The sequence below is a fragment of the Anomaloglossus baeobatrachus genome, chromosome 7 (genome assembly GCF_048569485.1).
Source record: "Anomaloglossus baeobatrachus isolate aAnoBae1 chromosome 7, aAnoBae1.hap1, whole genome shotgun sequence".
NCBI classification, from domain to species: domain Eukaryota; kingdom Metazoa; phylum Chordata; class Amphibia; order Anura; family Aromobatidae; genus Anomaloglossus; species Anomaloglossus baeobatrachus.
Window position 1 is genome coordinate 114,408,022 of NC_134359.1, and position 23,580 is coordinate 114,431,601.

Consider the following 23,580-nt stretch of genomic DNA (forward strand, 5'->3'; position numbering starts at 1 on the left):
GAAAGTGCTCTCCCTAAGCTGTCTAGCGCTGTGTATGGAGCGCATACAGCTGTATCGGCGATAGGACAAAGGACGGGGCTGCGACAGTGATGTCTGACACCAAAGACGCAGAAGAGATAATGGCGTCCTGGAGGAAAATGTCCGGTTTTATAATGCAGGGACATGTGACATGGACATCCTATCACACATGCCGTTGCTTCTCTGGCTAAAAGTCCACTTAGCTGTGTGTGTGTCTGGGATTGGCTGACATGCTGGCCCGCCCCACAAGACGCGCGCGCTTAGGGAAGGAAGACAAGGAAAAAAAAAAAAAATGGCGATCGCCATTATAGAAACAGCAGTGATCTGAAGGCGCTGTTCACGCACACTATACACTGAAATGTCATAATAGTGTGAGTCACAGAGTGACTTACACTATTACAGCGGAAAGCCAGCTAGGAATTAGCTGTTTTTTTGCTGCTAGAACCGTTCTCGAACGTTTCTAGAACTATCGAGCTTTTGCAAAAAGCTCGAGTTCTAGTTCGATCTAGAACAGGCCCCAAAATCACTCGAGCCTAGAACTGGAGAACCTCGAACCGCGAACCATGCTCAACTCTACTCTAGAGGAAACCTAGGCTAAGAATAGCATACATGCAAATGGGAGAGAAAGTAGCCACAGAAGAACTGGTGAATAAAAACCAGGGTATCTGGGGATAAGCCCCACACGTATCAATTTCAGCACAGTTTTATCAGGGGAACTTCCATTTATCCTTTCTTCAATTATATGAAGTTTGCTAGTGCCATATGCTGGAAAAATAGCCCCATACCATTATGTTCCTACCTCCAAACTTCATTTTTGAAGTTTGGTGCCTTTTAGCCCCCAAACATGGTGTGTATTATGGCATCCAAAAAGTACAATTTTGGTCTTATCTGACCAGACTATATTCTTCCAGTATTTCACAAACTTGTCTAAATATTGTTGAGCAAACTTTAAACGTGCTTGAACATGCTTTTTGATCAGCAATGGAGTTTTGCATGGTGAGTGTGCATACAGGCCATGGAGGTTGAGTCCATTACTTATTGCTCTCTTTCAAACAATTGTACTTGCTCATTCTAGGTCTTTCTGTGCCTCTCCACAAGAGGTCATTGGCTCTTGGCCAACTCTTCTGATTATTTTTTTGACTTCTCTCTCTGAAATCTTATGGAATGTTCCTAGTTGTAGCTGGATGATGGCAAAATGATGTTCTTTCCACTTCCAAATTATGGCCCCGCAGTGCTCACTGGAACCTTCAGTAGTTTAGATATTCTTCTATAACCAATGTCATCAATATGTTTTGAAACAATAAGGCTATGAAGGTGTTGAGACAGCTCACTGGTATTACCCATTATGAGATGTTTCTTGTGTAGCCCCTTGGTAATGAGACACCTTTATTTGGCCATCAGTTGAACGAGCTGATATTATTTTTTATTAAGTGGTGGGATTGCTTTCTAATTACTCTTAGATTTCAGCTGGTGTCATGACTTTCTATGGCTTTTTGGATCTCTCTTTCTTCAAGTGTTTAATACTTTTCCCTGTGTCATTTCTCATTATTAGAAGGAGGCTGTGGACAAAAAAGCGCAAATAGGGTCTTACCCCGATATATGTGGGGTGGGGAAGGGGGAGTAAACTCACTCACCTGATGTAGTTGTGACAGTCACAACTACTATAAGTGCATGTAAAACAAGATCCACGGCTGCAGCCACCCAGTGGCAGACATCAGAGAGCAATAGAGAAGGGTGTTCAATTGCCGCGCCAACAGATCACTCATTCAGATGATGAAGACCAATGTCACTTTATTTTCATACAGGTCTACGCGTTTCTGGAGCACCTGCTCCCTTCCTCAGGACCATCAGGTTAAAAATAACATCAAATCTGTTCCACAGAGATCAGACACATCATAAGTAGTGAAAATGACATCATAGGGACCACCCCCTTCAGAAAAAAACGGCGGGAAAAGGCTGCCACGTTGTCAGCTATGACGTTTACATAGAAACAATAAAAAAAAAAAAAACATCAAACACATGAATGTCAAAAAACACCTCTGTAAATTGTGAATCACACCCATTACATGTTGCATGAAAAAACGGGATGTGTGTAAAAAATAAAATACATAATGATAATAATTAAACCGTGTATATGCATGACATGTCCATATAATATGAAAAAATGAACATGAAACAGTGTAGAACCCGGAGAAGTACGGGTGCATGAAACATCAAGTGCATACTGTGCTTAAGCAGAGATGGAAGAGCGTCAGCATCAGTCTCTGCCGCCACCAAAGGGGAATGAAAATCAAGTGAAAACCGATGTGGATTGAACCTCAGGTAAGAGCAAGTGTAGTTGAGTGTGCAAAACATGGGAACATAGAAACCCCGACAGTAATAGCTCACGGGCAAAGGCTCATGACCGCAGTGTACTATAGGGCAAGAGCGTGGGAAAAAAAGGTCTGAGCATGCGCCCAGGATAAGTATCAGGAACCGACAGGTCAAACAAGTTCAAAACCGTGGGAACCAATCTACAGCGCATGCGTGGCAGCCGAAAAATAAAACAGATACCGAGAAATATAGATAAAAAGAGGGGAAAAAATCCCAGGGACACCAACAATACAAAAATAGTACAAAAATAGAATTAATATATAAGGAATTGAAAAATTGGAGAAAAAGGAAGGAAGCAGAAGAAACCAAAAAATCCTTTGATGTCATGAAATCACAGATAGATCAATCTGTTGAGTCCCATCACCCAAGAGAAATTAACACCGTGAAAATCGGTTCCTGATACTTATCCTGGGCGCATGCTCAGACCTTTTTTTCCCACGCTCTTGCCCTATAGTACACTGCGGTCATGAGCCTTTGCCCGTGAGCTATTACTGTCGGGGTTTCTATGTTCCCATGTTTTGCACACTCAACTACACTTGCTCTTACCTGAGGTTCAATCCACATCGGTTTTCACTTGATTTTCATTCCCCTTTGGTGGCGGCAGAGACTGATGCTGACGCTCTTCCATCTCTGCTTAAGCACAGTATGCACTTGATGTTTCATGCACCCGTACTTCTCCGGGTTCTACACTGTTTCATGTTCATTTTTTCATATTATATGGACATGTCATGCATATACACGGTTTAATTATTATCATTATGTATTTTATTTTTTACACACATCCCGTTTTTTCATGCAACATGTAATGGGTGTGATTCACAATTTACAGAGGTGTTTTTTGACATTCATGTGTTTGATGTTTTTTTTTTTTTTTTTTTATTGTTTCTATGTAAACGTCATAGCTGACAACGTGGCAGCCTTTTCCCGCCGTTTTTTTCTGAAGGGGGTGGTCCCTATGATGTCATTTTCACTACTTATGATGTGTCTGATCTCTGTGGAACAGATTTGATGTTATTTTTAACCTGATGGTCCTGAGGAAGGGAGCAGGTGCTCCAGAAACGCGTAGACCTGTATGAAAATAAAGTGACATTGGTCTTCATCATCTGAATGAGTGATCTGTTGGCGCGGCAATTGAACACCCTTCTCTATTGCTCTCTGATTTCTCATTATTAGGAAGACACTAAAGAAAAGACATACACAATAGGGTAAAAAAATCAGTAATACTGCATTGTAGAATGTTCACTTGGTGGAGGTTGTGTACCTACAACCACAGGAATACTCTCAAAAGATAAAACTGCTGAACCCCCCCCCCCTCCTGGTTTGCAGAGATAAAAAACGATGAAGGGTTAAAATCCTTTCTGCTGATAGACAAGATGCATAGGATGTGATGAGGACAATCAAAAGGTAAGTATATATTACAAGTAGTTTATTAGGTCTACACATTTAAAAGTATAAAGTTCTTCTTCAGGTAAGAAAGTCCTATAGTTTTAGTTTCTGTGACTGTCCTGAAAAAGAAGTTTATACTTTGATACATGTAGACCTAATAAATTTCTTGCAATATTACCTGGCTTTCTCTCTTCACATCCTATGTATCTTGTCCATCGGCAGCGCAGATTTTAACCCTTCATCTCCTGTTTTCTATTTCTTATTATTGCAAATCACTACATTTTTTGACATCTTTGATTTGATTTATTTTCCTATGTGGATTGGATGGGTGGTTACTGACATCTGGCGAGAAATTCATTTCAATAGCACCTTCAGAAATAGATTTACTAAATTGGTGACAAGTTCAATACTTATTTCATTGCTGTAAATTATAATGGATATAGGTCTACAGCCCAGAATTTTAATATTAGGTTTTTACTATTAAGCATTTACTAAGAGATATAAAATAATGGTAATTATTTGGATTGTAATCTGTTCATGATAATACATCTTTAAAAAAAAATCACTGATCCTTCATTCTGCAAAATAGACTTCCAATTTTAGAGACTGTCCAAGAATTTCTGAACAATTGGTAAATCCGTTACTTGAAAATTCTTTTGTCTTTCACTAAACCAATCTTTATGCATGTACACTATAACAAAAAGTTGATCAAGCAGGTGAAAGAGGCTTTTTTGGAAATATTTTAGCATAGGAAGTTTTATGCACCTTGTTAAAAAATCCAATTTACTCTAATAAATATGAAGGTTAGAAAAATGAGAAATCCGAACTGTTGACCACAATATACATTACACCATTTGTTTTCCAGTTTATCACTGTCAGGTGTCTGAAATGACGGAGTGTTGCCCTTGTCTGAACTTGAGCTGACTTGGCAGAAGCTTGTATAATGATCCATATTACCAAGAAGATAATTGATCACTCGCTCTTATAACTTTGCCATGCAAGAAATTAACTTTACATAAGCTCCAGTTGGTTAATAAAGCCTCTTCTATAAAGCACAACTTTGTTTATGCATTGTCAGAAATTCATTCAGTATTAATATCCTTTTAGTGGTTGGAAAACTATACTCACAGCAAAAAAGGGCAACCAGTCCAGTTAGCCCAGGCCAACACATCTAATGCACAAGCAGGATGCAGACAAACCTCTCAACATGATGGACACTTCACAGGTGCAAGGTAAATTGAACACTAATACCTCACATATATTTTATATGTATTTTTTGCACTTTGATTATACGGGGTGCAGCCGGGCCTCTTAATGCAGCCATGCATAGTGGAATTTCTGTCCCTTACGTGCTGCAGTGAGTAGTGTCCGAGTAACCCGCCTAATCTAATAGTAAGGGTGTGGTAATAGGTTGCTGGCTGGACACCATGCGCATACAAGTGTGAACAGTGCCCTATGCGCGCCACTGGTGTGCAATTTACCTTGCACCTGTGAAGTGTCCATCATATTGAGAGGCTTGTCTGCATCCTGCTTGTGCATTAGATGTGTTGGCCTGGGCTAACTGGACTGGTTGCCCTTTTTTGCTGTGAGTACATTTTATAATACATTTTTGGGGGAGTTTTTATCTCCTCTTCTTGTTGCTAGGTTGGAAAACTAACAAAGTGTATAAAATGCAAATGTATGCGATTTCTACCCAGCTGATACAGTATCCTAATGTACAATCATAAGTGAATGCTGATTGAAAAACAGCCAAGATTTGCCTTTGAAATTAGAGAAAACTTCAGAAACAGAAAACTACTCAAATCTCCAGCATTGGTTATGAAATCTAAAACATTTCTTTAGCCATATAAAGAGGGATAACTTAGTGAATGGACAGGTACGTATATTTTCTTTACACTTTGTAAATGTCATAGTAAAAGATGCATAATACTTTATTTTGCCATATAAGAATTGAAATGTTAACGATGTAGGAAATGTCACACTTCCTATGTCAGTGTGTGTTGGGGTTTTGCCACTATGAACGTTTTAAGCATGCTATGACTTTAAGAGACAGCTCCCCTGCGTGCTGTGTTTTGTGGACTAACCGGCAGAGATGGACCTTCCCTTGGTACCAAGAGCAATACCGCAGATCCAGAATCCAGGATGTGGGGCACCTGAAACAACGAATACAGGAGGCCTGTGGTAGCATTTCTCCTGCGGTGTTGCTATCAGTGTGTCAAGAGTGGGAGAAGAGAATCGCGTTGACAATTCAACACAATGGGCAGCACTTTGAGCACATCTTTTAGTGGGTTACTGTCATTGTTCCATGTCACAAACGTGTCAATAACTTGATAATGAATAAAGCTACGTTAAAAATGAGCACACCATTTTTTTTTCCTATGCAATTCTCTATGTGTTTGATGTGTCACATGACCCCCTTCCCATTGAAAAAATTAAAGTTGAATTCAAAATGGTGGCTTTGCAGTATTATACAATCAATTTAATTTTTCTCTAGTAGGACCTGGGCTGAGGTCATACCCATGTGACCAGAAGGAGCAGGGCCTCAGCCAACAAAGCTGATACCAGGAAGCAACATTTTTCTGTTGGCTGAGGCCCCGCCCCTTCTGGTCACATGGTTATGACCTCACACAGGTCCTGCTAGTGAAAAAGTAAATCGATTGTATAATACTTGTGCTAATTCTAACAGGGGGAGGGGATAACTATGAATACCCTCCCAGCTATTATCTGATCCTCAGCCGCTGTCACTCAAGGAGCTGGTGATTTTATAAACTTTACTTTATTGGATGTCATAACCTAAACATCCGAGCTGACCACTACAGGTATGCATAGAATCAGCCTGATAGTGCCAGTATAGCACTGGCTTTATGTTATATAAGAAAATCCTGGTGATTGGTTCCCTTTAACAACTTATATTTATTCAGTTTAATGTCACCATTTTGCAATCCTTGTGTGAATGTGCCGAATTGTTATCGGACATGAGATCTAGCAACAGCCTGAATATGAAAGAGTATCGATGTTCAGCTGCTGTTTTAGATTTTCCGGAAATGAAATGGCAGAACTGTCAATTAGCGCATTAATCTAGGTATGTCGTCTCTATGAGGTCAGAGGTTCAGGTAATTGAATGTCTGGATTTACTTTGCTGAATCATTTAATCATTTAATGTCTTATTCTGTTAGGAATCCAGCTCTCCAAACAAGATATGCTGATTTTTTTTTACGTTTCTCTTACCTTATTTTTCAAAATGTATAGTCTTTAACATATTTTGTAAAGGAAAATTGTCAGCACATTTTTACAAATGTGTAAAAAAGTAGTGATATACAGTATGTCCCCAATAAAAATGATATTTGTTCTGTAGAGGTCTGATGTGCCAGTCATTTACAATCTAGCACAGAGGCAATATGGAAATCAGGATGCAAGTGCATTGGGGGCGTGTCAGTGCACTCAGAAGAAACCCAATGCACTTCTAGCTTAATCTGCATATGACATTTTTGCCAGTTTTCTTTACATTTCAGAACAAGAGTTTATACAGCTTTCACATTACTTTAATATGTCAGATTCTTAAAATGTGCCTTCTATTTTCTAAATATACCTTTATAGTGGTTTTAATTCAGTTTTAATAATACAAAGCTTTAAATCTGACACAAAAACTCTCTGATTTCAGTGTTTCTGAGATCTCCAGTCCAATCAATGGATTTGGGGAGCTGTTAGCATGCCGCTTTCAAAGAAAAGATAGACTTTGGGTCCAATTAGTGAAGCCTCGCGCTTTGCCAGTATTGACAGAGTTCACGGCACCAATTACTGAACTGTAGTAAGTGGCATGTGCCTCTGTGTGCTGTGCCAAAAATACTACTCCAGTATGTCAGAGAATAGAATATGATTTCTGGCATAGAAATCTCCATTAGATTTGATTAAAACAATGGTGGGCGTAGCTATGCCGTCGTCCATCCCCACTTTCTCATAGTGCTACCCATTTTAGCAGCGTTGATCCCAAGTGGCGTGAAAGTTTGAAAAGTCGTAAACTTTTTGTGCAGCTCTTCGTTGTTCTTTGCTACTTCTCAAAACTTTAAGGCTATGTGACCACGCTGCGGATTTTGCGCGGATTTTGCCGCGGATTTGCCGCGGATTTACCGCGGATTTTCCGAAAATCTGCAGCAGCGGCACTTCCAAGCCATTTCAATGGCATTTTGGAAATGCTGTGTCCATGCTCCGGATTTTGATCCGGAAAAATCTGCAGCATGTCAATTATTGTTGCGGATTTTGGTGCGGATTTTGGGTATAGAATGGGGGAAAAAAAAAAATCTGCATCAAAATCCGCGGCAAATTCGCGGTAAATCCGCGGCAAATCCGCAGCAAAAATAAGGTGCGGATTTGCCGCGAAAGTCGCGGATTTTCATGCAGAAAAATCCGCAGGTACATTCTACCGTGGACACATAACCTTACAACTTTTTTTTGTGGCCCAAGATGTTTAAAATTCATTACTTTCAGGCTAGCAATGAGGAATAAGCATTACAAGATGGCCTATATGATTCATTCCCACAATTTACCATGCTCAAAGGCATAAAAACCTATACCTCTTTGTTCCCTTGCAGATATGTTCCACATTTTCTACAACACTAAATAGCAACACTTAAGGCTGCTTTACACACAGTGACATCGCTAGCGATGTCGCTGCCGATCGCACCCGCCCCCATAGGTTGTGCGTCATGGCATATCGCTGCCCATGGCGCACAATTTCGTTAGTCCCCGTCACACATACTTACCTGTTTAGCGACGTTGCTGTGGCCGGCGAACTGCCTCTTTTCTCAGGGGGCGGTTCATGCGGTGTCACAGCAACGTCACACAGCAGGCGGTCAATAGAAGTGATGGGGTGGAGAGCACCTGAAGGAAAGACACGCCCACCTCGTTGCCGGAGGACGCAGGTAAGCTATTGTTCATCATTCCTGGGGTGTCACACGTAGCGATGTGTGCTGCCTCAGGGACGACGAACAACTTGCATCCACAATGAGCAACGATATTATGAAAATGAACGATGTGTCAACGATCAACGATTAGGTGAGTATTTTTGATTGTTAACACTCGCTTGTAGGTGTTACACGCAACGATGTTGCTAACGAGGCCAGATGTGTGTCATGAATTCCGTGACCCCATCGACATCTCGTTAGCGATGTCGTTACGTGTAAATGGGCCTTTAGTACTGAAAAAATAGTCATTTTACTTGTACACATGCACATTGTAGAAAATCTTTATCGCTTTCACCTTGATTTGGCCAGAGCTTCATGATTTGTTCCATACTTTCTTTTAGTCTTTAATAGATGTACATTGTATTTTACGGTAGTTCTGCATGCCTCAGATTTTAGACAGAAATGTAAAAGGTATTCCTAACTTTCTATCTTCAGGTGCGCACTGCTCCTCTGCCTCCTGGTTTCCTGTTTGCAAGGAGTGATGTGATCTTGATCAGTGACAGTACAGACTAATGACATGGTTAGGTCACTTGTCCAAACTGTATGCTCTTCTATGCTGCAAGCAGTGGCAGTGTTGCCTCTGCAGCATCTGAGGTGTAGGAGCATTGAAGCAAACCAGATCTAGTGATTTGGACAGTTTAAAGAGAATTTGTCAGCAGGCTTTTGCTATGCAATCTGAAGAAAGCATGCTGTAGGTGTTAACACAGATTTCAGCGATACCTTGCTTTTTACATTGTGTGCAATTATTTACCTGCAATGTTTGTTTTAGATTCAGAAGGTGTTTCTTAATCTCCACCCAGCAAAATAACAAGAATCCTTTTGTTGAAAGTAACCCAAAATGAAAACGCTTCTCACTAGTAATAATGTTTTATTTTGTTTGATTGGAATTCTATATATTTAATTTTGGTCAGCTTGTCAGGCATGTCCCCTTCTGTTAGCAGCTCACTGTCTATAGACATTATATATAGAGAGCCAGGTGTGGGTGGGGGGCAGCTTTCTCAGCTCTACTGCCTTGCTAAATCTAAAACTCTAATCGTGTCAGTGTACCACCCTGGAGGCCTCTGATGTCACGGTGGTGGCTCCAAACGGTGATGTGGATATACCGGGCGTGAACGACAGGCTTTTTGTAATGAGGAGTAAAAATAATATTTAAAAAGGAGAGAAAGAAAATAAAATAAATAAAGAGTTTGTGACGCTAGTTGGGATGTTCAGCTGTGGTATGGCCAGGCACTGCTGGTGGGCCCCAGAAGTTAGGTGGTGATGCGCAGTGCCAGAAGGTTGTCCTCTTGCCCCCAAACTAGGGCTGGGTCCTGGGGGATGTGTTGAGGTAGGGATGGCACAGCAGTGAATAAATCAGCCAGAGACAGGACAGGGAGCTTTTACCTTTTTACTGGAGTTCTGTAGCGTGTTAACACAGCATCCAATGATGGGGGACTTCCTGCACTGATGAGAGTTGGTTCCTCTGCTGTATAGCGATGGTGCACTTTTCTTCTGCCACTATTTCCCTACCTGGGAGTAGGTACCTTGGTAACCTGGAATTCTGAAGACAAGAACAATCTGGACTGATTATCCTTTCTGGCGAGCAGGTGGCTGGAATCCTGAAGGAAGACTCTCTATTTCTTCTAAAGACTTCCAGACTCACACGTGCCACTGTGCTCCCAGAAATTTCACTGCCCCTTTTAAAAAGGCTGCAGTCATTTAGTTTTGTCACCAACCTTGAAGGCACCAGTGACCTAGGGACTGATACCCTGACAAGCGTAGCTGGCCCCTCCAGAGGTCTTTGAAATCACCTCAGGACAGGACCTCTCCTCAGTACGCTCCTTACTTCACCTCACACGTCGACTAACTGTCGCCCACTGAAATTTACCTGAGAACTCAGCTCCTCCCCTTTCTTCTTCTAGGGCTCTCCCTCAAGTGTTTGTTTTTGCTCAAGAGAATAACCCCATTAAGGGAGTGTATGTAAATGTGTGTTTTTGTAGTGAGTAACAGAGATAACCAAATTCTCATTAAGACTTAACAATACATGTCCTACAGATGTAAATATACATGTGATTGTGATCTGTGGCGACAAGGCATAGGGTGCCACATCAGAACTGCTGCACCCAATAATCTAAGAGATACATCATTGGATTCAGGTCTCTTCTCCTACATCATGCTGCTCTCAGATGAGGTAGCAAAAACCTGCTGACCGATTCCTTTTAAAGCAGCCAGTACAAACTTTAAAGAAAAAAGCATTGAATTGCCCTCTCCTTGCATAGGAAACAGACTACATCTGATAGAATGCAGAGGTGGTTGATAACATAGACAATGAGCTTTACACTATAGAATTCAAAATTCAAAAAAACAAAAAGGATTTGTAATTGCAATGATGTGACTGCAGAATACTGTCTCTATATTAGGGGATCCTAGGCTATCGCTGACCTCCAGATTACCACTAATGGTGGAGATGCCGGAGTCCAGTGCCTCGCTATTCTCCTGACCAGAAAGAAATTCTCCCCCATAAGGGAGGGGCAGGAGTGTGATGGCAATATAGGTTAAGAAAGACAGGGAAAACACAAAACTCAGACACACTGCAAACTCACAGGAACAAACAGTTAGAGACTAAAGAGAAAAGCAAGAAAAGTAATGGAGCTACAAAAGGACAACAAAGGTTAACACCACAACTGCTCATAGCAATAATGCACTACAACCACCACTAAGTCTGGACCATAACACCTCAACAGACCAGTATAGAGAAGCTATAGCTGGTATGAAGGGAAGTGTCAGCCAGCATATATACACTGTGTTCCAAATTATTATGCAAAAAGAGTTTAGGAGTGATAAGGTTAGAAATTTTTTGTTTGTCATTTAAACTCATTGATGGTGATGTGTGTCAGGGCTCTTTATATCACTGAAAGCAATTGCAGATACCTGTACAACTTAGTTTGGAAGGTGTGTCCAAATAAAGGCAAGACTACTTAAGAAGGCTGTTCCACATTATTAAGCAGCCTACATTTTTTGCCAAAATGGGAAAGAAAAAGGATGTGTCGGCTGCTGAGAAGCAACAAATTGTGGAGTACTTAGGTCAAGGCATGACTACAATCAACATTGCCAAGACACTTCATTGTGATCATCGCACAATCAAGAAGTATGTAGCTGATTCACGGCACACACGTGTGCGTGCTGATAAGGAGAAATTGAGGACTCTTTCCAACAGGCAATTGCGTCAGGTTAAAAGAGCAGCTGCTAAAATGCCTTGTCATAGCAGCAGAAAAGTTTTTGAAGCTGCTGATGCCTCCAACGTCCCCCGAACAACAAGATGCAGGGTCCTTCAGAGGTTTGCAGCTGTGCATAAGCCATCCTGTCGACCACCTCTATCCACTGCACACAAGCAGAAACGGCTCCTGTGGGCCAAACGATACATGAAGACTAACTTCCAAACTGTTTTGTTCACCGATGAGTGCCGTGCAACGCTCGATGGTCCAGATGGATGGAGTAGAGGATGGCTGGTTGATGGACACCCCATGAAAACACGGCTAAGGAGTCAACAAGGAGGAGGTGAAGTAATGTTTTGGGCTGGAATAATGGGGAGAGAGATTGTTGGCCCCTTTAGGATCCCTGAAGGGGTAAAGATGAACTCCATAATCTATGTGGAGTTTCTAAAACAGCACTACCTGCCATGGTTCAGGAGGAAGAACCGTGCATTTCGCAGCAAGATCATTTTCATGCATGATAATGCACCATCTCATGCTGCAAATAACACATCTGCATCTCTGGCTGCTGTGGGCATAAAAGAGGACAAACATGATGTGGCCACCATCTTCCCCTGACCTCAACCCCATTGAGAACCTCTGGAGCATCATCAAAAGAAGTGTCTATGATGGCGGGAGGCAGTTCACATCTAAGCAAAAGCTCTGGGAGGGTATTCTGTCCACATGCAAAACAATTGAAGCACAAACCATCCAAAAACTGACAAATTCAAAGGATGAGAGAGTTCAGAAGCTTATTTCAAACAAGGGGTCCTATGTGCAAATGTAACATCCCCTAGAATTAAGTTTTGACTTGAAAACTGTTTGATTTCATTTTGTAATAAACTGATAATGCTTATAATTTCACAATTGCCCATTTTCTTTTTCAAAATAAAAAATTAAAAGATTGAAAACTCTGCTGTGCATAATAATTTGGAACATGCATTTTGAGTGCATTTTGAGTGTTTATTATTTTTAGAAATATACTGTTTTCATAGGCAGTTTGATCAAAAACATTGCAATTATACTTGAATAGTAGATGACTGGAAAATAACAACGACTGCAATTCATAAAGCTAATTTAGGAAAATATGAAAAAATATTTTTTGCATAATAATTTGGAACACAGTGTAGAGGGGAGTGAATGTGACTGGCTCCCTCACAACATGTGATCAAAGGAGACTAACAAGTAATTAACTCTTGCTAGCCTGCCTATTATCTACAAATCTGTGGGTCGACGCTGAGTCTGCCTGCACTGATCACAGACATCAGAGAATTTAGTCGGGCAGAATGCCAGAATCTGTAGTCTCAACAGATCCTGATGCCACCATGACAGTTGGTGATGTTTGTAAAAACGTCCTCTTGACAGTAAAAACTAAATTGCAAAGTTGCTTGTTTTACAAGCACTTTGCAATTTTCCCATTTTAGAAAATAAGACAACCCATATAAGTGTTTTTCTTTTGAATTTCATATGAATAAAAAAAAATGGGACATGCTTTACTATATGATGTATTTTACAGCTATTCTTTCCTTGAAGCACTGCTTCTAGGGGCAAGTAATTGACATATGGTGGTGGAGTATCATATGGTGGTACACAAGTCCCTGTGGCTCCATAGTATGTACACGCATGACTACCCAGTAAGCAAACAACTACTTTGATGGTATTTTAGCTGACATTTAGGTGGTCAACCTGTCTCCCACATATTTTATATGTGTTTGATTATGATGTCAATAAAAAGATTGTTCTAATGAACTTGGACGATATTGATGAGTACAATCTTTTGTGAAGGTGTAAGATCTACTTAATAAGCAGTCAGAGAAGCAGAAAGCAGCTGCCCTAGGCCAAACATCTTGGCTGCTAATTAAATGGGATTTCTCCAGCTTTCTTGCTTATCTAAGTCATCTGAAAAGAATCTGAACTTATAGTTAATGGTCAATGATGTTATATTAAGAGGAATTGTGAAGATGCACAATTGTAATCTATAAGTCTCACTAGTAACACATTATTGTTCTTCTGGCCTATTAGCCAAACGTGAAGTAATTTGTATTGTATGAATATCCTAAATGGGTTGTCCCAGGAATCAAAATTGTTTCTAAAGTGACAGTATAAAGGCTACTTTACACACTGCGATATCGGTCCCGATATCGCTAGTGTGGGTACCCGCCCCCATCTGTTGCGCGACACGGGCAAATCGCTGCCCGTGCCGCACAACATCGCCCAGACCCGTCACACATAATTACCTGCCCGGCGACGTCGCTGTGACCGGCGAACCGCCTCCTTTCTAAGGGGGCGGTCCGTGCGGCGTCACAGCGACGTCACTGAGCGGCCGCCCAATAGAAGCGGAGGGGCGGAGATGAGCGGGACGTAACATCCTGCCCACCTCCCACCTTCCGCATAGCGGCCGGGAGGCAGGTAAGGAGAGGTTCCTCGTTCCTGCGGTGTCACACATAGCGATGTGTGCTGCCGCAGGAGCGACGAAGTACATCGTTACTGCTGCAGTAACGATAATCGAGAATGGACCCCCATGTCACCGATGAGCGATTTTGCACGTTTTTGCAACGATGCAAAATCGCTCATCGGTGTAACACGCAGCAACATCGCTAATGCGGCCGGATGTGCGTCACAAATTCCGTGACCCCAACGACTCCGCATTAGCGATGTCGCAGCGTGTAAAGCCCCCTTTAGTAAAACAAAAAATAATTTTAGTGATGTATCTGTATTAAAAATTCAGAAGTGCTTTACAAGTCCTGCACTCTTGCAATTGCATTTTTTTCCTATGAAGGAGTTTGTTCAACTCTGAAACGCGTAGTTTAATGAGCCTGGTCTTTTGTTCGATCCCATCATCTCCATTGGATAGTTAAAAAAAAAGATGAAAGCTGGAACCTCCAATAAAATATATCTTTCATTTATTAGATTTTCATTAAAAAGCTCATCACATCAGGCAAACATCATTGACGAGTTTTGACTTCAACAGTCTCAATTGTAACATCCTTAGATGCACATTCATTTGAAATATGTCGTAGTGAAAAGCTCTCTGCACCACAATAACAATAGTAGTGGTCAGCTGATTTCAGCGAGCCTGTCGTGGACAGCGCATACCGTCACTGCCATAAGCCATCTTGAATGTGAAAGAGAAAAGGACCCTTTTTAGCGAGGGCAGATAAGAGTAATCTTTTTTTTTGTGTTTTTTTTTTATTAATGGGCAGGTGAACAGCGGCAGAATGGTCGGACATTACTACAAGACATTACTACAAGATGGGGAGAATACTACAACATGAGGAGCAGAATAGGGATCATTACTACAAAATGGTGATATTATATAAGATAGTGAGCAGGATAAGGATAATATTTACAAAATGAGGACTAGGATATAGGTCATTATTACAAGATGGAGACCAGAATGAGAACCTTACTACAAGATGGGGACAAGGATAGGAGACATTACAACAAGATGAGGACTAGAATGGAGCCATTACTACGAGATGGCGATGAGTGGAGACATTACTACAATTATTATTACAAGATGGGAACCAGCATGAAGACATTATTACAGAGAGAGGGTCAGGATGGTGTCACAAGTTGACAAATGGGATTTTTCCAGAACCAGGAAAACCCCCAGCCAGTGTAGCAACACACCCCATCACTGATAACATACTCAAGCCCTTTCTTTCCTTAAACTCACCCTGGCTAGTGAGCAGGCCATCAAGAACACTAGTCTCACCTCTGCATAAAAAAACACAAGGGTAGGAAAACAGACAGGAGAAATAGATACAAAAAGGAAAAACACTCCAAGCAGCTACAATGCAGCTAACACCACAGCTGCAAATTACATGAGACTAAAGCTTCTTCCAGAGCTTGGCTCCTTCTAAAGTGGACCACATCAAAATGAGGATTCAGATTCTATCACTGGCATAAGATGATAAAACAAGTTACTTTACATATTGAAGGGGAGTGGTATCAAAAGAGCTGCACTTGGGTTTATAGCTACAGACAACAGCCAGACAGGAAAAAGTACTTCACCCTTACAGCACTATAGGCAAGTAGATGTTATTCAAATACCAGTAGTGGATCTATGAGCACTAAGGTGTTGTGATCTTATGATTCCAGACTTGCACAAGATTTCCCCCAGGTGGGGCACACTCATGGCAGATGGGAGACATTGCTATAAGATGAGGACAAAATGGGTAACATTATTATAAGATGGAAAACAGAATTACTATATAGGGCTGATTGTAAGACAATATTATTGTATGGGGTCAATTGGGGGATAAAAGGAAAAAAAATTTGAAATTGTATTAAAAAAATCTTCAAAATACGTTGTGTGCAGAATTATTAGGCAAATGAGTATTTTGATCACATGATAATTTTTATACATATTGTCCTACTCTAAGCTGTATAGGCTTGAGAGCCAACTACCAATTAAGTAAATCAGGTGATGTGCATCTCTGTAAGGAGGAGGGGTGTGGTGTAATGACATCAACATCCTATATAAGGTGTGTTTAATTATTTGGCAACTTCCTTTCCTTTGGCAAAATGGGTCAGAAGAGAGATTTGACGGGCTCTGAAAAGTCCAAAATAGTGAGATGTCTTGCAGAGGGATGCAGCAGTCTTGAAATTGCCAAATTTTTGTTCACCGAACAATCAAGCATTTCATGGCGAATAGCCAAAAGGGTCGCAAGAAGCGTGTTGGGCAAAAAAGGCGCAAAATAACTGCCCATGAATTGAGGAAAATCAAGCGTGAAGCTGACAAGATGCCAATTGCCCCCAGTTTGGCCATATTTCAGAGCTGCAACGTTACTGGAGTATTAAAAAGCACAAGGTGTGCCATACTCAGGGACATGGCCAAGGTAAGGAAGGCTGAAAAATGACCACCTTTGAACAAGAAACATAAGATAAAACGTTAAGGCCCCTTTCACACGTCAGTGATTCTGGTACGTTTGTGCTTTTTTTTAAACGTACCAGAATCACTGACATACGCAGACCCATTCTAATGAATGGGTCTGCTCACACGTCAGTGATTTGTCACTGCACGTGTCTCCGTGCAGCGTACCCGCGTGTGCGTGATTGCTGCACGGAGACATGTCCATTTTTTTCTGGCATCACTGATGTTCCACGGACCACGCAGTGGTGTGGTCCGTGAAACACGTGCCAGAAAAAAACGTGCTTTTAAAATAATAAACATTTTAACTCACCCGGCGTCCAGCGATGTCCTCTGCAGCCCGTTCTCCCTGCTCCTTCTGTGCCGGCTGATTACTGTCGCGCATATTCATTATGCGCGACACAGCCGACCCGGAAGCAGCTCCTGCAGGGGTCACCGCCGGCCGGATGCTGCGTCGCGGGATGATTCAGCACCACGGACAGCGGGAGCGGGCGCAGGTGAGTGAATCTCTAAGTGCAATCACGGGCCACGGAGAACGGAGCCCGGATTGCACTTAGACAACCCACGTGTGCCGTGATTTTCGGCACACGCAGGGACATGTGCGTGTTTTACACGCTAGTGAAAAACGTCTGTGTTTTTCACTGACGTGTGAAACGGGCCTTAGACTGGGCCAAGAAATATCTTAAGACTGATTTTTCAAAGGTTTTATGGACTGATGAAATGAAAGTGACTCTTGATGGGCCAGATGGATGGGCCAGAGATTGGATCAGTAAAGGGCAGAGAACTCCACTCCGACTCAGACGCCAGCAAGGTGGAGGTGGGGTACTGGTATGGGCTGGAATCATCAAAGATGAACTTGTGGGACCTTTTTCGGATTGAGAATGGAGTGAAGCTCAACTCCCAGACCTATTCCCAGTTTCTAGAAGACAACTTTTTCAAGCAGTGGTACAGGAAGAAGTCGGTATCGTTCAAGAAAAACATTATTTTCATGCAGGACAATGCTCCATCACATACATCCAACTACTCCACAGCGTGGCTGGCCAGTAAAGGTCTAAAAGATGAAAAAATAATGACATGGCCCCCTTTGTTCACCTGACCTGAACCCCATAGAGAACCTGTGGTCCCTCATAAAATGTGAGATCTACAGGGAGGGAAAACAGTACACCTCTCGGAACAGTGTCTGGGAGGCTGTGGTGGCTGCTGCATGCAATGTTGATGGTAAACAGATCAAGCAACTGACAGAATCTATGGATGGTAGGCTGTTGAGTGTCATCATAAAGAAAGGTGGCTTTATTGGTCACTAATTTTTTGGGGTTTTGTTTTTGCATGTCAGAAATGTTAATTTCTAAATTTTGTGCAGTTATATTGGTTTACCTGGTGAAAATAAACAAGTGAGATGGGAATATATTTGTGTTTTATTCAGTTGCCTAATAATTCTGCACGGTAATAGTTACCTGCAAAACAGATATCCTCCTAAGATAGCCAAATCTAAAAAAAAACCACTCCAACTTCCAAAAATATTAAACTTTGATATTTATGAGTCTTTTGGGTTTATTGAGAACATAGTTGTTGATCAATAATAAAAAATCCTCTAAAATACAACTTGCCTAATAATTCTGCACACAGTGTAAAGTATGAAAAAAAGACTGTTTTATGTACAAACTAAAGGAGCCAAAAAAGTACATATTTGTTATCACTGCATCTATAACAATTCAAGCTTTAAAACTGTACCATTACCGTATGATGAATGCCACTGAACAAAAATAAGCACACCAAATATGTTCACAAAATAATCAAAAAGTCATATAGGAAAAAAAATTATATCACTGAAAATGTTATCTCGTCCATGAAAGAATGTGTCCCGTCAAATTTTTTTTTTTTCTATGTGTGGCCCATATACCCAGCCCAATTTAAAACCCCTACCTTAAATCAATAATACCTGGAATGACTGAACTACAAGTTTAGCTGAAGAGCGCTGCAGTCATGACCATGTCACCCAGCTAGTGGGGACAGAACATTAAAAGCTTGCACCTTCTGGGGTGCCATTCAGTGGGCGCAGTATGAACAACAGATTTATGTCTTTCCCCAAACTGTTTCTCCCTGTAACTGTTGCTGAGTTGAAGCACATGTGACGCCCTGGGCAAGCCAGGGGTCACAGGTCACAACATCACATGCACCCCACATTCCCGGCAGGTACACCAAGGCTAACCTAAAATCCTTGTTGCCTTCCTCCAGGGGCTGATGTCCACACCAGGGGGTGGGCCATGCGGTTGGCTCCGCCCACCGAGGAGTTCACAGCTCTGGAGGCGGGAAAACCAGGCAGTTGAGAGAACAGTTTAGGTGAGTGAAGTAGAAGGAAGTGGTAGAGGAGGACAGTAAGAGTGGAGACAGTGCAAAGGAACAGTTAAGGAAGCCTGAAGTTGGTCCGGGTGTGTGCCCCGGACTGAGACAGCAAGGTCAGCAGACGGCGGTGACAGTCTGCAGGGGGACTGCTTGGAGGTTGCTGGAAGGACTGCGGACGGGTGGTGACCCGGCGGTACCGGAGCGGTATACGAAGAACAGTCAGCACCAGGGCAGGGGCCTTTCGGATCCCGGCAAGGCTAGGTGTCGCCATAATTTGCCAAATCCGTCAGTGAAGGGGACCTCTGTCTCCTAACAACCAAGTCCCGATTGAAGGTAACAGTCCGACCGTTAAGGGGAGACACCGCCACCGCCAAGGCACCAGTTTCCCAGGGCCAGCGCCTGCGGGCAAGAGAGGGGCTCCTCCGGCTCATGTCCAGGTCGGGGAGTGGGTAACCGGTGGGAACCCATCGCTACCAAAAAGACTTTACATAGGTGCAGGGAAGAGACCGTCACCGCTAACTGCAGGGAACATCAGCACCGTAACCGTCCGAGGGACCCGTCCAACCAGCCGTTTGTTTACCAAGAACTGTGGCGTATTTACTGGCTGAGTGAGTACCTTCGTGCCGTGCGGCACAGCGCTGCCCCTGCGCCCCTGCGCCTCCACAGGCCCCATACCCACCTGTCCACCATACCAACCCCATCACTGGGACCCGGGACCACCAAACCCCCTACCCACGGAGGGGCAAATCAACAACTAGCTGCTCCATACCATCACTCCCGGGCTCCCCAGACAGAGCAGCGGTGGTGTCCACTTAATCACCACAACCGTGGGTGGCGTCACGGAAAATACACTATCCCAACAACCAACCCCCTTTCACTCACGGGCGAGGAGCGCCGCTCGAGTCCCCGGGATCCGGCCCATCGCTCGAGCCACTGAGCAGCAGCAGCAGGCCGCAGCAGCCGCGGCAGCCGGACCCGAGCAGTGGGAGAGCGCGGCGTCCCCTCCTCCGCCCGCGACACACAAACTCACCTACAAAGTCGGTGCATGGAGGGATTCCATTCCGGCAAGGATGCTATAATTCTAAACTATAAACAATGAAATCATTAGTGAGACAAAGATGATCAGGTACAACAGTGACTGTATGCAGGGCTTGGTGATAATAACGTATCTGTGCTGACCCTAGTCACATTACTCCAGTGATTCTATTCTCTGGTTGGTGGAAATAAGCAAAGCCTGATTACTGAGATTAAATCCGGAATGTCCATGTTTAGCTGATATATTGTTTGCTTCAGATTAGGATAATGTTAGAGCTGATATTAGAATTATGCCAAGAAATATAGTTTTTTTTGTATGTTATGACGCACAATAGAAATATGGCTAGATCGAAGATGATTTCAACATTGCAAGCCTTCCCTCTACAATACTGGGCAGTGCGGCTTTCCACTAAGGTTGTAATAAAAAATACTATAAAAGAGATGAATATTTTTGCTTCATGTACTAGGCTAAACACTTGATAAGATAACTGCCTTTAAAGTGTTCCTATTATTTCTAGGTTATTTCTTGGCCATTTATAGTCCACATTTAGTGCCGATACATTTTGTCAGATAACGTTATCTTTTATGTAATTCCATTTGCGGATTAAAAGCTTCAAATCCTCTGTGGTTCCCTTTACACAGATAGGATACGCTGAGTATTTGAAGCTAATTTTTCTGAACCAAAAAACAGTGTTGGCAGGAAAAACACAGTGTACAATGTGCCCATTTTAGATGCATCTTTTGCTCTATTTTACATGGCTTTTTGCTGCATTTATTTTTGCATTTTTCCAATTATTCGCATAATTGAAAACGCTGAAAAGATTAACATGCTGTAGATTTGAAAAGCATTGAAAGTTAAAATCCGCAAGAAAAAAATGAAGATGAATGTGCATGAAATTTCAGAATTTTCATGCATTTTTATGATACTGTAAAATGCATCATTTTTTAAGGCCCCGTTAGACGCAACGACATCGCTAATGAAATGTCGTTGGGGTCACGGAATTCGTGACGCACATCCAGCCTTGTTAGCGACGTCGTTGCATGTGACACGTACAAGCGACCGCTAACGATGTCAAATATTCACCAAATCGTTGATTGTTGACACGTCGTCCATTTCCCAAATGTCGTTGCTCGTGCAGGATGCAGGTTGTTCGTCATTCCTCTTCGCTTCTCCGCTTCAATTGGACACCTAACGTGTGACGTCGCTGTGACACCGCACGAACCGCCTCCTTAGAAAAGAGGCTGTTCGACGCCCACAGCGACATCGCTAGGAAGGTAAGTACGTGTGATGGCTCCCAGCGATATTGTGCGCCAATGGCAGCAATTTGCCCGTGACTCACAAACGACCGGGGTGGGTGCTTTCACGAGCGACATCGCTAGCGTCAAAAATGCAACATGTGAAGAAGCCCATAATGTTACTCTATCAGTACAAAATGACTGTTAAAAGCAAACAAGTTGCTCAATGAACCCTGTATGTGGCTGAGTAGATTAGTGAATTTTCCCATCTATCGTCCTCCCTCCCTCACTCTGCTCCCTCACACCATTGTATATATCTGATGAGTGCCATCCGATTTTTTAACAGATATCACTGAGACCAATGGACAGTCAATGGATAGACAGTGGACTGACTCCAGTGGTAGTAGTCCTCAAGTGGAGGCTTAGCATAAACCTGAGGAAACAGGTCAGCTTGGGGAGTACAGTAGACAAGCTGATTCCAATGGCAGTTGACCTGGTTATAGAGAATAGGTCCCTGTGGGTGAAATGAGAAAATTGTGTGAAATTGTGTTGTCAAACAGTAAGGCAGATGGACAAACAGCAGCAGTAGTATAAGGAATGAAGGAGCATCTAAAGTAAAACTGTGTCTTGGAGTCCACTGCACTATAAAAGACTTGCTCAACGATGTGTATTAATGATGTGTCGTAAGTACTGTGCATAATGTTGAGTAAAAGTGTTACGGGTATGACACGGTAACCAGGAGTAAGGGCACCTAGACTGGCCCTCAGGCTAGGGGCCCTAAACTGTTTCTTAGTCCAGAGGTAGGCTTGATGGTAGCCGGGTCTGCACCGCCAGCGTTGCCCTAGCTCCTGAGCAGCCCTGATCTAACATTCCCTCTCCACCACCCCCTAGGGAGGGCTGGAACAGGAGTAAAGAATCCCACAAATACTGGCAGAGAGGTAAAAACCAAAGCTCAAACTCACTGCAAGCACTCACAGGGAAAAAGACAATACGTGCTCAGGGAGAAATAAAGTACAGGGAGGAAATGAACAACAACAAGGATATTTCCACAGCACATCAAATAGCATACAACCATTCACCACTACTGGGTCAGCACGCGCAAAGACTGATAATGTTGGAGCAAAGCTAGAGCTATCTTTAGCATGTGAGGTTGGGTTCCACCATTTTTTATATGGTGGAGGCAGCTGTGATAGGATCTCAGCAATCTGTGGCCCCAGCACCCATTCACCAGTCAGCAGGAATTATCTCCTGCTAAACCTAAGACCAGGGAGCACTAAACAGTCGACGTCCGACTGGCTAAGCAACTAAGAAACATCAGGTTGCCTGCCAGACTCTACAATGTGAATCAGTATCTGTGTCTGTGACTCCCCAGTGGAAGAATTCTGATCCACTTGACGGCCTACTCACAGGTGTGGCTTTCACACACAAAGACCACACAAACAGCCAGAAAGGATCACCGCAACCAATCCTTTCCCCCTTGTCTGTGGAGGTGAACAGGGTGTGGACCACTGAATAAGGGTAGCTGCGGTGCACCTCACCTGCGACTAATGCCCCACGCCACCCCTACAACAGCTTTCAGACACCAGTGGGCAGTGCTTAGATGCTTTATGAAGACAGGTTTATTATTGAGTTTAACTGGTTCTCTAAAATCCGTATGCTTTAAACTCATAAGCAGCTGCATTAATAAAACTTTGTCAGGTAGTTATTATTATTAATATTTATTTATAGAGCACCATTGATTCCATGGTGCTGTACATGAGAAGGGACTTACATACAGAATACATATACAAGTTACAATAGACAGACTGGTACAGAGGGCAGAGGACCCAGTGCTTGCAGGCTTACATTTTATACAGCGCCACACAACCAGCTCTACCCTCACCTACTGTATCCTCACCCCTCCCCTGTAGACTGTGAGCCCTCGCGGGCAGGGACCTCCATCCTCCTGTACCTGTCTGTGCCTTGTATTGTTTATGATTATTGTACTTGTCCCTATCTTGTATACCCCTTTCACATGTAAAGCAAATAAATGGCGCTATAATAATAAATAATAATAATAATAATAATATAGGATATTGGGGAGGAGACAGTATGTGGGGCGATTGTTGGATGTTTATTACAG